The following is an 18,548-nucleotide window of genomic DNA, read 5'->3' as shown; positions in this document are numbered from 1 at the left end:
CGGGAACGAGAGGGAGAAAAGCAGGGCCGACAACGCTGCAGCGAAACAACAACAAGCTGCTGGGAATTTTGATGAGATGGGCCCGCAAATTATTTCTGCTGCTGACACAATTCCCTGGCTCTGTGCACAGCACAGCTGCTGCGCCCTTGTCTCACTAATGAAATCCAAGCGCCTCCCAAAATGAAATTTTTTACAAAAACAAGATTGTATTTAAAAAAAAAAAGTGTAACAGATTAAAAGACAAGATCTAAAATTTTTATTAAATATTGAGTTTAAATATGATTAGGAATTTTCTCATTCTTAATGATTTGTCTAAAAATAACTTTGTGTTTAAAATTATGTATTAATTTTTAAGGCAGATGAACGAAAGTAATACTAAAAGACATTATTGCATGTCATAAATTTTATTTAAAATCAATTAAACATAAAATAATGTAGTAAAATTAGAAATTAGGACATCCTTTCATTGTGTTAATAAAAAGTCATTTTTATATTATTTTTACAGCCAAATTCAAATTAAGCCGTAACTCATCTGCTTGATTACCATATCGCGTTTTTTGGCCTTAAAATCAGAGCTCGATACAGACCCCGGGTGCAGCAAGTGTGGAAATGTCTAATGGTTTATATCCCCTGCGCTAATGAATATGGAAATGAACTGCTTTCTGGCCCTCGCTCTCACTCCAGCTCGCCGGTCAGTAAATAACAATACAACTGTGGCGTTTTCCGTGCACCACGCGGCGCGAACCGAAACAAAACCAACCGCTCTCGAATTTATTTATTTCGAATTCGCGCTCTCTAATTCTGATTTACTGCCGGCTGATAAAATTGGACAACGCGCCGCGTTTCCCTCTGGATTTTTATTTTTTTCCACATTCGTGTTGGGGAAAAAATCCGTGTGAAATGTTTTTGAAATTTTAAATTTTCCATTTGTATGCTAATTTCTAATTCTCTGCCTCATTCTGTTTTAGGTAAGTGAACAAAACACAAAAAGGCTCGGAACTGGGTGCTGCGAACAATGGTGATCAGATCAGTAGTGAGTCTGTGAATGTGATGATTATTGGTGAAAATTTAAATCAAAATAACACGTTATAAAAATTCCTTTAAAAGTAGAAAAGTGAAAATCAATAGGAATTAAATCAATTTAATATGAAATTCAGAATAAAACAAAACAATTTATAAGGGTGTGGGCTGAAATTATTCCAAAATGAAAAATTAAATCTTCTTTTTTTTATTAAAATATATTTTCTTGCCTTTGTCTCAAAGTGGAAATTCATAATTGGAGAAAGACTATTAATTATCATTTATTTTTTGGTTCAATTTCTAAAACCTTCAATTTTCTCACATATCGGGAAAAGATAAAAGAAAAAAATCCGAGACCAAGTTTGCGGAGAGAGAAAAAATATTGGCGTGGCCGAGAGCGTCGTCGGCGCAAATAAAATTATCTGGAAATTAGGTGTCGTTGGGCGTCGTGAGCGCCGATAGCGGAATTTACAGCTTTATTTATATTTAGGCTGGCGCAGGAAAGGCGCACAGGTATTCGGTCTCGAGTGCCGCAGATAAAGCGGCGGCTTTTGTGCTGCGCGTTCGGCCCGCGGGCGATATCACCAGAGAGCTTTACTTTCCTGCGCGCCGCGTTCTCCAGCAGATAATGCGGCACCGGTTCAATCTATAAATACACACACACGCCCGCACTTGATGGTCATGGCGTGGGTGGGCGGACGATAAGAAGGTACAGTGCGAACAGCATCCGAGCAAACAGCCGAAACGAACGGACCACGTTCTGAAAAAGAGAGATAAGGCAAATACTTAAGGGAGAGGCGAGTGCGAACAATAATTTACATTCCAACACGCGCAGCAGCCGAAAGTGAAAATCCGATCAAATCCCCGGCAAGGTGCGCAGGGGCGATTAAAGATTAAAATTTACGCAGCAGTGGCCATTGCAGATTGCATTAACGATGACATAACAATGAAATTCGAAATATCTATTCTCAATCATATTTGACGTGACTGAAGTTAGCGATAGCGATAGCGATGCTAGCTACAGAAAAAAGCAGGGTGCCAACCTTAGAAATGTGGTAGTTGATATAAACACAATAATAATAGAAATAGAGTGAAACCACCCTCTCAGAAACGCAGCAGGCGGCTTAAAATGTTTCTTAATGACCCATATATCAGTTCCCGTTGTAAAAAACATTTGCATCACCATACCGGAATTAAATTAAAAAATAAAAGATTTTCACCCTGCACTTTATCCGTAAAAAATCAAAGTTTTCTAAATTTCATTAAAACCCACCCTTTCAAGGGGTTCATATTCACCATACTGACGTAAAAATTGACGAGAAAAAAGATTTCGAGCTAAAAAACTTTTGCATGTCACCCCTTCATCCCCTAATTTCAAATTTTAAAATTTGAAGGGTGGTTTCGGTCAAAACCCACCCTCTCAGTAACAAGTAATGTGGCTTAAAATGTTTTTCTTTGACCCTGTTATCATTTTTCGACGTAAAAAACATTTGCATCCCCATACCGGAATTAAATTAAAAAATAAAAAATTTTCACCCTGCACTTTATCCGTGAAAAATCAAAGTTTTCTAAATTTAATTAAAACCCACCCTCTCGAGGGGTTCATATTCACCATACTGACGTAAAAATTGACGAGAAATAAGATTTCGAGCTAAAAAACTTTTGCATGTCACCCCTTCATCCCCTAATTTCAAATTTTAAAATTTGAAGGGTGGTTTCGGTCAAAACCCACCCTCTCAGTAACAAGTAATGTGGCTTAAAATGTTCTTCTTTGACCCTGTTATCAATTTCCGTTGTAAAAAACATTTGCATCCCCATACCGGAATTAAATTAAAAAATAAAAAATTTTCACCCTGCACTTTATCCGTGAAAAATCAAAGTTTTCTAAATTTAAATAAAACCCACCCTTTCACGGGGTTCATATTCACCATACTGACGTAAAAATTGACGAGAAACAAGATTTCGAGCTAAAAAACTTTTGCATGACACCCCTTCATCCCCTATTTTCGAATTTTAAAATTTTAAGGGTGGTTTCGGTCAAAACCCACCCTCTCAGTAACAAGTTATGTGGCTTAAAATGTTCCTTTTTGGCCCTGTTATCAATTTCCGTTGTAAAAAACATTTGCATCCCCATACCGGAATTAAATTAAAAAATAAAATATTTTCACCCTGCACTTTATCCGTGAAAAATCAAAGTTTTCTAAATTTAAATAAAACCCACCCTTTCACGGGGTTCATATTCACCATACTGACGTAAAAATTGACGAGAAATAAGATTTCGAGCTAAAAAACTTTTGCATGTCACCCCTTCATCCCCTAATTTCGTTTTTTAAAATTTGATGGGTGGTTTCCGTCAAAACCCACCCTCTCAGTAACAAGTTATGTGGCTTAAAATGTTCCTTTTTGGCCCTGTTATCAATTTCCGTTGTAAAAAACATTTGCATCCCCATACCGGAATTAAATTAAAAAATAAAAGATTTTCACCCTGCACTTTATCCGTGAAAAATCAAAGTTTTCTAAATTTTATTAAAACCCACCCTTTCACGGGGTTCATATTCACCATGCTGACGTAAAAATTGACGAGAAATAAGATTTCGAGCTAAAAACTTTTGCATGTCACCCCTTCATCCCCTAATTTCGTTTTTTAAAATTTGAAGGGTGGATTCGGTCAAAACCCACCCCCTCAGTAACAAGTTATGTGGCTTAAAATGTTCCTTTTTGGCCCTGTTATCAATTTCCGTTGTAAAAAACATTTGCATCCCCATACCGGAATTAAATTAAAAAATAAAAGATTTTCACCCTGCACTTTATCCGTGAAAAATCAAAGTTTTCTAAATTTAATTAAAACCCACCCTCTCATGGGGTTCATATTCACCATACTGACATAAAAATTGACGAGAAATAAGATTTAGAGCTAAAAAACTTTTGCATGTCACCCCTTCATCCCCTAATTTCAAATTTTAAAATTCGAGGGGTGGTTTCGGTCAAAACCCAGCCCCTCAGTAACAAGTTATGTGGCTTAAAATGTTCCTTTTTGGCCCTGTTATCAATTTCCGTTGTAAAAAACATTTGCATCCCCATACCGGAATTAAATTAAAAAATAAAAGATTTTCACCCTGCACTTTATCCGTGAAAAATCAATGTTTTCTAAATTTAACTAAAACCCACCCTCTCACGGGGTTCATATTCACCAAATTGACGTAAAAAATGACGAGAAACAAGATTTCGAGCTAAAAAACTTTTGCATGTCACCCCATCATCCCCTAATTTCGTTTTTTAAAATTTGAGGGGTGGTTTCGGTCAAAACCCACCCTCGCAAAGACAAGTTTTATGGCTTAAAATGTTCCTCTTTGACCCTGTTATCAATTTCCGTTGTAAAAAACATTTGCATCCCCATACCGGAATTAAATTAAAAAATAAAAGATTTTCACCCTGCACTGTATCCGTGAAAAATCAAAGTTTTCTAAATTTAATTAAAACCCACCCTCTCACGGGGTTCATATTCACCATACTGACGTAAAAATTGACGAGAAATAAGATTTCGAGCTAAAAAATTTTTGCATGTCACCTTTTCATCCCCTAATTTCGTTTTTTAAAATTTGAAGGGTGGTTTCGGTCAAAACCAACCCTCTCAGTAACAAGTTATGTGGCTTAAAGTGTTTCTCTTTGACCCTGTTATCAGTTTTCAATGTAAAAATCATTTGCATCCCCATACCGGAATTAAATTAAAAAATAAAATATTTTCACCCTGCACTTTGTGCGCGAAAAATTAAAATATTCTAAATTAAACTAAAACCCACCCTCTTACGAGGTTCAAATTCACCATACTGACGTAAAAAATGACGAGAAACAAGATTTTGAGCTAAAAAACTTTGCATGTCACCCCTTCATCCCCTAATATCAATTTTAAAATTTTGAGGGGTGTTTTCGGTCAAAACCCACCCTCTCAGTAAGAAGTTATGTGGCTTAAAGTGTTTCTCTTTGACCCTGTTATCAGTTTTCAATGTAAAAAACATTTGCATCCCCATACCGGAATTAAATTAAAAAATAAAAGATTTTCACCCTCCACTTTATCCGTGAAAAATCAATGTTATCTAAATTTAAATAAAACCCACCCTCTCACGGGGTTCATATTCACCATCCTAACGTAAAAATTGACGAGAAACAAGATTTCGAGCTAAAAAACTTTTGCATGTCACCCCTTCATCCCCTTATTTCAATTTTAAATTTTGAGGGGTGGTTTCGGCAATAACCCACCCTTTTAGGCACCAAAACTACGACCTTCGATGTTACTCTTTGACCCTTTTATCTGTTTTCGTGGGGAATATCAAATGCATCCCTCTTACTGAATATAAGAAAAATTTATAGATTTTCACTTTTGAATTTTTTTTTTTTAAATTTTAGTGAAGCCCATCCTCTTATAGATTTCATATTCACAAGTTTGTCATAATAAAAAATGACGAGAAAGATGATTCTGAGATAAAAAAATGATTTCATCTCACCTCTTCCGCTGCTTATTCCAAAAATTTTTTATATTGGTTTCGTCAAGAACCCACCCTATGCGGCAACCAAAAACTGACTCAAAATGTTACAGTTTGACCCCTGTTTCAGTTTCTGTAGAGAATATCTATTGCATCTCCACACCTGAAATTATTGTATCAATCTGTAAAATATTGTTATTGCTTAAAATAGCATCCTTTTTTTTTAAACGGCCTCGTTCGTGTATTAATTTTTTACTAATCTACTTTCAAAAATGGACTGTTAAACAACCAAAATAAATAATTATTAAATATTTTTTCTGCAAAAGGTTTTACTGAAACTGTTCAAGAAAAACTTATCTTGACAAGAGTAAAATATGTACATACAAAATTATTCGTTCTTTACCTGAAAGAAATTTATATCATTCATAAATTCCATTGAATACCATCTCACCCTAGAGTGCATTCTACAGTTATTTAAATATTTAAAAGTAAAAAAAGTGAAAATTTTTCAACCTGTAGACTTGTAGAGATTGCTTAATTTAATAAAAAAAAGGAATAATAAATGGGGCCCACGCAACAGATTTTTCGTAGAAAAATCTAGAAATATGGCTGAACAGATATGTGCGTTGATTTCAATAATGAAAAAAAAAAAGAAATTGGGCTGCAATTCTCATTTTGGTTGAAAATTATATGAATAATGGACCGTTGTGGTTTGAAATTGGTTGATTGATTTTTCCGTGAAACATATAAGAATATCATAATTTCTTTTTTTCATTCTTCTAACCCAAAAATTTGAAAAAAAAAATCACGAGGAAAAAATTTATTAATATTGTAATAATATCATTTGAAGATGAGGCCTAATATAAAACAAGATATTTGAGGTGAAAAGGGTTTGATTGTTGTTTCCTTGCGAAAAAAATTGAGAAGGTGCGGATAAATAATTTGAATTTAAGTCGGATTGTGTTTTTCGAGTTGCTTAATGTTAGCCAAAAATAATATGACAATACAACAATATGTTTATGATGCGCCTGCAAACATAATTCATGAGCTTCAAAATTATTTTATTATTCAAATTTTTGTAAAAAATGGATATAAAAAGCGTTTACAACAAATTACTGTATTGATGAAAAAATTATTTTGTGTAGTAATTGTATTCAAAAAAATTTCACAGCTCATGAATTATGGCCAGCAGTTTTTTAGCTCGAAATCTTATTTCTCGTCAATTTTTATGTCAGTATGGTGAATATGAACCCCATGAGAGGGTGGGTTTTAATTAAATTTAGAAAACTTTGATTTTTCACGGATAAAGTGCAGGGTGAAAATCTTTTATTTTTTAATTTAATTCCGGTATGGGGATGCAAATGTTTTTTACAACGGAAATTGATAACAGGGCCAAAAAAGAACATTTTAAGCCACATAACTTGTTACTGAGGGGGTGGGTTTTGACCGAATCCACCCTTCAAATTTTAAAAAACGAAATTAGGGGATGAAGGGGTGACATGCAAAAATTTTTTAGCTCGAAATCTTATCTCTCGTCAATATTTACGTTAGTATGGTGAATATGAACCCCGTGAGAGGGTGGGTTTTAGTTAAATTCAGAAAACTTTGATTTTTCACGGATAAAGTGCAGGGTGAAAATCTTTTATTTTTTAATTTAATTCCGGTATGGGAATGCAAATGTTTTTTACAACCGAAATTGATAACAGGGTCAAAAGGGAACATTTTAAGCCACATAACTTGTTACTGAGAGGGTGGGTTTTTTACCGAAACCACCCCTCAAAATTTTAAAATTGATATTAGGGGATGAACGGGTGACATGCAAAAGTTTTTTAGCTCAAAATCTTGTTTCTCGTCATTTTTTACGTCAGTATGGTGAATATGAACCCCGTGAGAGGGTGGGTTTTAGTTAAATTCAGAAAACTTTGATTTTTCACGGATAAAGTGCAGGGTGAAAATCTTTTATTTTTTAATTTAATTCCGGTATGGGAATGCAAATGTTTTTTACAACCGAAATTGATAACAGGGTCAAAAGGGAACATTTTAAGCCACATAACTTGTTTCTGGGAGGGTGGGTTTTGACCAAAACTACCCTTCAAATTTTAAAATTCTAAATTAGGGGATGAAGGGGTGACATGCAAAAGTTTTTTAGCTGGAAATCTTATTTCTCGTCAATTTTTATGTCAGTATGGTGAATATGAACCCCATGAGAGGGTGGGTTTTAATTAAATTTAGAAAACTTTGATTTTTCACGGATAAAGTGCAGGGTGAAAATCGTTTATTTTTTAATTTAATTCCGGTATAGGGATGCAAATGTTTTTTACAACGGAAATTGATAACAGGGCCAAAAAGGAACATTTTAAGCCACATAACTTGTTACTGAGGGGGTGGGTTTTGACCGAATCCACCCTTCAAATTTTAAAAAACGAAATTAGGGGATGAAGGGGTGACATGCAAAAGTTTTTAGCTCGAAATCTTATTTCTCGTCAATTTTTACGTCAGTATGGTGAATATGAACCCCGTGAAAGGGTGGGTTTTAATAAAATTTAGAAAACTTTGATTTTTCACGGATAAAGTGCAGGGTGAAAATCTTTTATTTTTTAATTTAATTCTGGTATGGGGATGCAAATGTTTTTTACATTGAAAACTGATAACAGGGTCAAAGAGGAACATTTTAAGCCACATAACTTGTTACTGAGAGGGTGGGTTTTGACCGAAACCACCCCTCAAAATTTTAAAATTGATATTAGGGGATGAACGGGTGACATGCAAAAGTTTTTTAGCTCAAAATCTTGTTTCTCGTCATTTTTTACGTCAGTATGGTGAATATGAGCCTCATGAGAGGGTGGGTTTTATTTAACTTTAGAAAATTTTAATTTTTCACGTACAAAGTGCAGGGTGAAAATCTTTTATTTTTTAATTTAATTCCGGTATGGGGATGCAAATGTTTTTTACGTTGAAAACTGATAACAGGGTTAAAGAGAAACACTTTAAGCCACATAACTTCTTACTGAGAGGGTGGGTTTTGACCGAAACCACCCCTCAAAATTTTAAAATTGATATTAGGGGATGAAGGGGTGACATGCAAAAGTTTTTCGGCTCGAAATCTTGTTTCTCGTCATTTTTTACGTCAGTATGGTGAATATGAACCTCGTAAGAGGGTGGGTTTTAGTTTAATTTAGAATATTTTAATTTTTCGCGCACAAAGTGCAGGGTGAAAATCTTTTATTTTTTAATTTAATTCCGGTATGGGGATGCAAATGTTTTTTACATTGGAAACTGATAACAGGGTCAAAGAGAAACACTTTAAGCCACATAACTTGTTACTGAGAGGGTGGGTTTTGACCGAAACCACCCTTCAAATTTTAAAAAACGAAATTAGGGGATGAAAAGGTGACATGCAAAAATTTTTTAGCTCGAAATCTTATTTCTCGTCAATTTTTACGTCAGTATGGTGAATATGAACCCCGTGAGAGGGTGGGTTTTAGTTAAATTCAGAAAACTTTGATTTTTCACGGATAAAGTGCAGGGTGAAAATCTTTTATTTTTTTATTTAATTCCGGTATGGGAATGCAAATGTTTTTTACAACCGAAATTGATAACAGGGTCAAAAGGGAACATTTTAAGCCACATAACTTGTTTCTGGGAGGGTGGGTTTTGACCGAAACTACCCTTCAAATTTTAAAATTCTAAATTAGGGGATGAAGGGGTGACATGCAAAAGTTTTTTAGCTGGAAATCTTATTTCTCGTCAATTTTTACGTCAGTATGGTGAATATGAACCCCGTGAAAGGGTGGGTTTTAATTAAATTTAAAAAACTTTGATTTTTCACGGATAAAGTGCAGGGTGAAAATCTTTTATTTTTTAATTTAATTCTGGTATGGGGATGCAAATGTTTTTTACATTGAAAACTGATAACAGGGTCAAAGAGGAACATTTTAAGCCACATAACTTGTTACTGAGAGGGTGGGTTTTGACCTAAACTATTAATATTGTGTTTGAATCAACCTCCAAATTTCGTAGGTTGGCACCCTGCTTTTTTCCGTCGCTGGTAACGCTGTCGCTATCGCTAACTTCAGTCAAGTCATATTTGAAATAATTTTGTTTAGGATTAAGTTAGAAGAAAGCTTGAATTAATTTTTGTATGATATGAAATTTAGTAAAAATAAGTTATAGTTTATTAATCAATATAATAAAGGCATGGGGCATTAGTCATTATGAATAAAATTTACATTTTCAATCAAGATTTAGGATGAGACAAAAGGTGAACCTTATGCTATTGATGATAAGTGAAAAGCTTTGATGCGATTGTAAGAAGATTGAGAAATAATTTTAATTAGGTTTTACTTGGATCTAAAATCAAATCAACTAGGTTGAAAAACTTGCAAATTTAATCCAAGTTGGAAATAATTAAATAATTTCAATGAAAATTGTTTTAATTTCAAAAATGAAACGCTGTAATTTCTCTTTCATTAAATTTTTGTAAAAACAAAAAAAAATTTAATAGTAAGCCGTCAACAAATTAAAAACTTAATTTAACTGCAGCTCCAAGCATCGACATTTTCTTAAATCTTTCACTCATAAATGCAGGTCTCGTTATACTTTTGAAAAATTTCACTAGAAGGGTGAGAAGAGAATTAAATTTCCATTCCAATTATGGCTATGTTGATAAAATTCTCAAAAATTTATTTCATCCATAAAATATCAAAATTTGAACTCGAGTCCTTCAATTGTAAAAAAAGACCATTCTGGTAGCATTGAGACGAATTAATTGTTTAATTTTTCTATGTAAGTTTTTATTTCTAAAAATGTTTCTTGTAATGAATTATTCATTTTGAAAAAATTCGGCAAAATATTTTATAACTCGGCTCTAAAAAAAGAATGATTAGTTTCAAAAAGGAAAAAAAAATAAAGAAATAAAACTACGCCATTTCATCAAGCTATCAATTCTGTAAATATGAAGATTATTTCGATTATTTCCCCGCGTTGTCATTTTTATTTGTCTGGCTGCCGCTCGAGACACGAACGTCTCTCATCCCTGTCCTGACTTGTTCGCTCTGGTCTTGGAGCATCGCAAGCAGCAGCAGCAGCCACCGCTGCTAGTAGGGCCAGGATTCCAGGAAGGACGGGAGGGGGGGTGCATTTGTTGAATTTGTTCAGAGCAGCGACAATGGTCGCCTCTCCGTGCATCGGTGGCCCTTATCTCGCCGAATTCGAGCCGACGGAGGACTTCGCCGACCTGCCGAGGACCCGAAATGGACCAGGGACTATCGCCGTGCCCCCGAGGTAGGGAAAAACCGCGAATCTGAAATTTTTAATTCGCGCCAGGCTCATTTATTTGTGGCCCCTCTCGCGCTTCTTCCTGCCAAGGCTTCCAAGGCTGCGTTCTCTGGATCAAAATTTAGCAGCCAACATGTTGATTTTTTTAATCGTTGATTGAGCGCCGAATTTTCGGTTACCCAGCAAATTTGATTTTCGTGGAAATCATAAAAAATGAGACTGCAGGGGCACAATTTAAAAAAATTATTATTAATTAAATTCCTTTCTAATTAATAACGCATAGTCGCTCGTCAAAATTCAAATCATTGCAGCATAATTTTCTTAAAGCGTTTTTTCCGCACACGCCGGTATTTAAAAAACAAACAAAGCCGGCGAGACGAGTGATGTTTATTAGGCGCACACGCCAGTCTCCCGACGCTGCGCTCCACCTTGGGGCCTAATGAAGACTAATTACCATCGCATGTCACATTAAAGTGCAGAGCAAAACACCGACGCCTGCTGCTGCTGCACAAAGAGTAATAAAATATTCACCGCATTCCGCGCGCTCGCGAATTTTACGCCCGGCGAGAGAGCCGGTGCGTCTCGTGCATGCAAATTTTATGACGCGCACACGCATTTGCCATTAATTAGGCCTCGTGCACCGTTTTTTCCTCCAAAACAGCAACAGAAAATTACACCAACATTCCTTTGCTAAAAAAAAATGACAAAAATTCAGGTATAAGAATTTTTTTTGCAACTATCTAATTAAAACGAAATTGTTCAATATATAAAATTTACGAAAGTTTATTTTAAAATTTTTATCAAGTTTAAATATAAATTACTGAGAAAATTTGATTCAAATTAGGTACAGAAATTTCTCCAATAAAGGTTTATTTCAGTAGATCGTCCAAAACTTTTGAATTTTGATCCGAGTGAAATTTTATAATTTCAAAATTTTGTTTTTTTTTCTAAATTGTACTCCAGAATTAATAATATATGAGTTGCCTTTTTCATCTTGAAACTATGAAAGTCATTTTTTTTTACTTTTAAATAGATTTGCAAGTTTTTCAAACCAGCTAATTTAAGTTCGAAATTTTCTATGGTTCTCAAATTTTTATGCATGAAAGTTTTTTTCTTTTATTTGTGATAAAAAGAAGCTAACAAGGTTATCGCCTTTTATTTCTGAAAAAAATAAATATATCATAAAAATAAAACAACGGTTCTTAGGAATTTCAGTTTCTGTTAAAAAGGTATATTAATCTAAATAGTTTTAATTTCCCTGATGAACTAAAAGCCAATTTTTTTGCTAGGAAATTTTTTAAACCATTTTTCTTTACATGATTTTTTGTTTGTTTGTTCGTTAAAAACGCATTTCAAACGCAAGTCTGTCGCTCGTTTTTCCGCCGCAACGCACTCAACTTGGCTCTATTTATACACTTTTTGCATACACACGTTTTATTTGTTTCCGCTCGTCTCTTGTGCGTTGCCGTTTTAATTAGCACGACGAGTCTTTCGCGTTGTTTTGCTGCTCTTTTGTTTCGCAACGGCAGATGCACACAAATGCACTCTTTGGCTTGTTTGAGCCGTCGGTGCAAAATGTACAAAAACGGCTTGTTTGCTTGCGAGCGAAAATATAACTGCGAAGCCGACACAACTCATGCATTCGTAATGCGTTTTATGCATTAAAAGCAGAGCCGCCGTGCTGTTTAATGCACACACGAAACGAGGCCATTTTTACTGCTCGGCCGCCATTCTTCATGCAAAAACTGCGCAAGAGTGTACAACGGACGCACTCGCACACAGCAAAGTTAATTAGCGCCGCTTTGTCGACGGGGACGCCGGTAATAAAAGACGGCAGCCACCTCCGCCTCGTGCGGTTAATTTGAAATTATTTTTAATTCATGCGCCACTTTTCGCACCCTTCGTCACGACCGTCGCTCTCCCTCCAACTGAAAATTTCATTGCAAACGAAAAGAGTTAGATTTTTTTTATTTCGTTTGAAGAAATGCACACTCGAGGAGATGCTCACGGAAATTTCTTCGTTGAAAAATTTTTTTTATTAAAAAAACAAAAACGATTCTGCCAGTTTCGGTGATGACCTGCAACCCTATTTCACGAGGAAAAAAATTACAAAAACAAAAAAAACAACAAAATTAAAAAAAAAACACACATTAAAAATTAATAAAAAAATGTTATATTTTCCTACAATTTTTCTGATTTTTTTTACATTATTTCTTGCTCATGAAATAGGATTAAAGATCGTGACCGAAATTGGTAGAGTCGTTATGTTTTTTAATTTAATCCATTTTTACAATAAAGATAAAGCCCGATCTCTTCAATTTCTGCGAAACTTTTAGAAGCAAGCTAGCCAAAATGAAATTCAATGATTGTAGAAATATTTTTATTTACCAATTAAGCAGTGCAATAAAAATTAATATTAACTAAAAATAATATCATTTTTTAAATGAAAAAAAAACTTTATTATGGATAATATTTTTATATTTTTGATATATTGATTAAATTAAGTTTTTATTACAATATATCTAATTTAATATTTTTAGGTTTCAATTGAAAATGCTATGCATAAATCATAAATCATTATTTTGTTCCAGATTATTCACTAGAGTTCCACTTATTATGGTCAAATATTTATAAATAAATCAACTGTGTTATGTTCATCATCAATTTTCAAATTACTAACTCAGTAGCTTTTGTTGGCTGAGCAGTTATATTATTATGTGATAGTGTAATCTTCGAAAGAATAAAAATTTTTAGTTTGCAGTGTGAAATGTGGGACTGCAGCTGAACTATTTCTAAACAAATATGGCGCTCAAAGTCAATACCTTTTCTTTGACAAAAACTGAAAAACTTATCTGGGAACTGTCCAAATTTATCAATAGTTTTCTTTTTTGGCTGAAATTCAAATGAATCTCAAATATTATTTTTTTTAAATAAATAAGACTTGGAAGGAAAATAATATTTAATGTTTCGGATCGATTTTGCGTTGAAGAGAAAAATTCTCAGCTTTTGCCGGCAAAGCCGAAACGCTTTTCACTCTTACAGAGTTTAAAAAGTAAAAAACGATTTTATGAGCCGTTGCGGGCGGGAATGTATGGCTTTGCGATTCAATTTTCACCTCGTTGTGCGCGCGAACGTACACACAATGGGGTGCTCGGCGGCTCTTTTGGTCGGTCGGTCGGTCGCCGGCTCTATTACTTGCAAACTTGGTGAAACGGAATAAAGTCGATAATGTGCGGCGAACACTCTCTCAAGTGGTCATAAAGATAGATAAATGATAATTGGTCGTGCTGCTGCTGCGGGAAGGAAAAAGGCCCCGAGCCGTTATTGAATACCGCGAGCGGGCAAAAAATACACACAGCAGCAGCAGCAGAGAGAAGAGCGAGGGCGGCGGGCTTTTGTGCTAATATACCTGATGCCAAAATCAATATCGCGCCGATATCAGATAGAGAGAGAACGGCGGCGGCGAAGTGCCGGCGCGCATACTATTAATTTCCCAACTTGGGAATTAATGACTCAATTCTCGATCCCGTCTGCCCGACAGTCCCGGCCGGTTAAATGGCGTAAATAATCTTGGCAGCTCCTTATCTCTCTTCTCTCTTTTCCACTCTGACAAAATTATTTTAATCAAAAAACTCCTCGGCTTCTTCTTCTTCGGAACACTCGAAATTTTCACTCGTGGTGTAATTTACGGGCCGAGGCGTTGGCCCGTGAGCGCTAAAAAGGCTGTGCTGAATTTTCGGATGAGATGTTTCGTCCCAAGAACAATGGGGGGCGAGGGACCCGGCCGGGCGAAAGAGATGGATGGATGCTCCGCTCCGGAGCGCGCGCGCCACCGAAAGCCGCAATTTTCCACAAAAGTTGCCGCTGCGGTGAATTAAATTCAGTTAAGTTGTACACTCTCCGCCACGGCCGCTTTCAATTATTTTATATACGTTATTATTATACGGTTTCGCGCCACAAACGACCGCCAACAGCAATCCCGGGAAGCCCCTCTGCCTGCAGATTTCTCAAACAGATGTTGCGTCTTAATTTTATTGCGGCCGAAACGTTGTATTCCTCAGAGGAGACGGCGAGGGTCAAAAATTTTGATGTTACAATTTTTAACGATGCTTTGTTTTATATGTGAAATTAATGAAAAAGTCGTGCAGAGCAAAGATTGGTTTAAAAAAAGTCGGGATATGTATAATAATTCACAATAATTTGCTGAGCTCCAATGTTAAAAGCTATTAACTATTTGATTTGAATGTAAGGTTGTATAATTCATGAGCTGTGAAATCATTTTGTCAAGAATTAGTACAAAAATCAATCTTTTTCTAAAAATATTTTTCTTCCGAATATAAACAATTTTTCTCGTGATATATTATTTAAAGTTACATTTTTACATGGAACAATTTTTAACACAAAATTTGACAAATTGAATTCAATTTTTTCTTACAAATTTATTACTTTACTTTAAATAATTTTTCACGAAATATTGTTAATTTGATTGAATATTTTTTTTTGTAAAATTTGAATTTTGTACTAATTCTTGTCAAAATGAATTCACAGCTCATGAATTATGGCAGCCATGAACAGCAGGATATTGTTTTTTCTTAAACAATAAATAACACACAAAACCCATCGAGGAAAAGTCGATTTTAAATTCAAATCACCATAAATCGTGAAATTCTACTACAAAGTTTTTAACAGTTTTATTTAATAGGTTGAAAGTTTTAATCCTCAATTGGTGATGTGGGATTTCAGTGAGCCAAATTATTTATTTATTAGCACATAATAAATAGAATTCAATACAAACAAGGTCAAAATTAAATATGTTTTAAATTTGAAGCTACTTTAAAAATTTATTTTTAGTTTAATTTTATTTCAATTAATAGAATACTTTGTAATCGAATTCAGTTTAAGGAATTCATAATTTGTTTCTTCTGCTTAAAATTCAATAAACCTCTGTTGTCATTTATCTTTAGAGCATTTTGTAATTACGTCAAATTACTAATTCTGCAAATTCTTGAGAGATTCCCTTTTGACTTGAAACTTCAAAGAGTCTCTGCGCCAAACCGCCGTTTAATTTCGGCAAAAGCTCTTTGCCAGCAATTCTGCATATCTGACTGAGACGTCGCTTTTTCCCCCAAGTCGGTGTTTGACTTGCGAGAGCAGATTATCTGATTAGTTGTTGGCGAGGGCAAATAGAGCGCGCGACGCTCTATTTGTTGTGCGCGAATAATTCTCCGGCTGATATGTTGATTAAAGCAGCGCGTCTTTATCATTTCGCGTGCGCTTCTGTTTGCTCTGTTCAAACAATAACCTCTCGAGCACAGCCTTAATCCCGGGCTAATCAGAATAAAGGGCGCATCTAATTGGATGACAAACACCGCCACTTCCGGTCGCAAGTTGTTGTTGGTGTATAATTTGGCGTGGCGCATTATTGCCTATTGTGCGCGCGATTTATTATTCAACCCGCTGGCCGCCGCTTTTACCAAAACAAACAGCGCGCAACTACAACACTAACCCTTAAGGCTGCTGAATAAATAATAAATTTGTCTCGGTTGCCCCGGCTGCGGAATGAGCGCGGTCTTTAAATACCCGAAACTACCCACGATCTACTCGCAACCTACGACTTGAAACGCTGTACAAGCCAAAGTTACGATACTCTTCTGTTAATTAAATAGAAACAAAAGTTCTCAACTGCTGTAAATTCAGGTTCGTTCTTTATGCTTTTGCGTGTTAATTCTTGGCAGGAAAATGCAATAATAGTAAGCAAACTTTATTTGACACGGTCGACATTACCATTATCAGAAGCGTAAATATTTGAGCAACAATTTTAAATTTTGCAGTAGAATTTCACGATTGAGGCAGATTTGAATTGAAATTCGGCTTCTAATAATTTTTCTTGAAAAATTGTTCATTTGAAAGTAATTTATTCATAAAATATTAATTTTTGTACTAATTGTTTGCAAAATGATTTCACAGTTCATGAATTATGGCTGCAGCTGAAACATGTAGAGCAGGATTGTTTTTTCTTAAACAATAAGCAACTCACAAAACCTATCAAGGAAAATCCGATTTTAAAAAGAAATCAATCAATTTTAAAGACAATTGAATAAATTGAAAAAAAAATTAGGTTTCAAAGCGTAGTGTTAACTGCCCTCATCAATGAATCGGAAAAAAGATCAAAGATTTAGAGTCATATTGTTAATTTTTGTTAGCCTAATTTAGTGTAAATTTTATAATGCTCCTTTTATTGTAAATTAACTTTTTGAATTGTTTAAAAAATATGTAAGAAAAATAAATAAAATTAAGATTTATACATTTATAAATTAAATAAAATAAGATATGGAAATGTAAATAAATACAGAAGGAATTTGTTTAAAATATGTTAATTGCTATAAAAATTTGGACCTTTTTTCAATTTATCAATTTTAGTTTGAAAATTTTAATGATATCGAAGCAAATAAGGCGCTATCTAATTTTAAATCTGTACCTCTACCAGTTTGCTTAGAAAAGGGTCCAGTGACTGTACCTCTGTCCAGATCCGGCTCATGTTAATCATGTCCCGACATGTCCTCCGTTTGGCTCTTCTTTCGGGTTGGCACATTTATTTCTCTCTCTCTATATCTGTGCATGTCTGCTAATGCGCTACGTCGTAAACACGCACCGAAAGGGCCATTTCGGCCGAAACACGACGCACGGATTCGCCGCCGGCCGCTGCACAAAAACAAAGCTGGTGATTGCGCGTCCGCTCCGAATATAAAACACAATTCTCTAGCTCTGGCCGCCTTATTCGTATATATACCTTAAAAAGCTGCAGGAAATGATTTAGAGGGGTCCGGCGAAGGGTGCTAATAATTCACGAGCCGCTGCAGGTGAGTTGCTCAATCGACTTGGCAGCGTGTCAGGCGCTGATTAGAGCCCCCGGTCCTTTGTTCCGAACCGCACCAATCGAGAGAGGAGCCGCGTCAGAAATTACGAGGGCGAAACCAAATGTTAGAGAAGCTTTGCAAAGGGAAAGAGGAAATAAAATAATTTGAAATTCAAGGTGAAGTCAATTTTTTGTTCGAATTGTAAAATAATGAAAATTATTATGTAATCAGTTTTTTAATAATTTGCATATTTAATTTATTTTGACATAAAACACTCTACTATCAAAATAATATCACTTTTTGCCGACTTTTAATCTAAAAGGGCGTCGAGGAAAAAAATCCATTTGCCGACTTCCGCAGTTTATCTCTTCCCTAATTGCACGGTCTGCAGAAGGAACCCATTTAAAAGGAGTGCATGTTTTGCGTCTCGACTTGGCCAGCCAGTGAGGTGCGCACGCCAAAAGGTGGATCTCTTTCTCTTCTTTCTCGGCGGAGCAAAAAGCAAAGATGATTTGGCACTGCGCTGTTTGCTTGAATTAACACGTTTTCCTCCTCGTGCAGCTTTTTGTCGAGCAGCAGCCAAGCAAGCCAGCCGGCCGCTCTTTCGCTCTATTCATCTCCATCGCGCCGTGTTCGCCGCATTCATTTTCGGCTTTTTGCCGCCGCCGTTCGCCAATAATATATACAACATACACACAGACGTATCTGCGCAAAGTGATCTAAATTGTTCGTTCGAACGGTGTTTTGTGGCCGCTTATCTCGCGATTTATGGTGCGTTGAAAAAAGACCCGAAGCGAAACATTCAAAAGGGGGCAGAAGAAAATTTATGCGAGCTGTACAGAAATTTCCTATAATGGAGATTTTCTCCCAAAATGTTAAAGGAAAACTGATTGGAGACCAAAATTTCTAATAC

At 35.4% G+C, this 18,548-nt stretch overlaps 1 protein-coding gene across 9 annotated transcripts in view; it reads left to right on the top strand.

Moving 5' to 3' along the window:
• LOC132198925 (CUGBP Elav-like family member 4) overlaps nucleotides 1-18,548 on the top strand; it is a 394,396-nt gene that overhangs the window by 156,660 nt on the left and 219,188 nt on the right. The window contains exon 1 of one of the 9 annotated variants that reach the window (XM_059623248.1): nucleotides 10,675-10,784. The exons of the other annotated variants lie outside the window; for them this stretch is intronic. The gene's annotated coding sequence lies outside the window, so the exon portion shown is untranslated. Of the gene's footprint in view, nucleotides 1-10,674; nucleotides 10,785-18,548 lie in introns of those variants that run through there. 9 annotated transcript variants of the gene reach the window in all.

This window comes from Neocloeon triangulifer, unplaced genomic scaffold, assembly GCF_031216515.1.
Source record: "Neocloeon triangulifer isolate White Clay Creek 2 clone unplaced genomic scaffold, ASM3121651v1 ptg000013l, whole genome shotgun sequence".
NCBI classification, from domain to species: Eukaryota; Metazoa; Arthropoda; class Insecta; order Ephemeroptera; family Baetidae; genus Neocloeon; species Neocloeon triangulifer.
The sequence above is the reverse complement of the archived record's forward strand: the minus strand, read 5'-3'. Positions and strand labels throughout refer to the sequence as shown.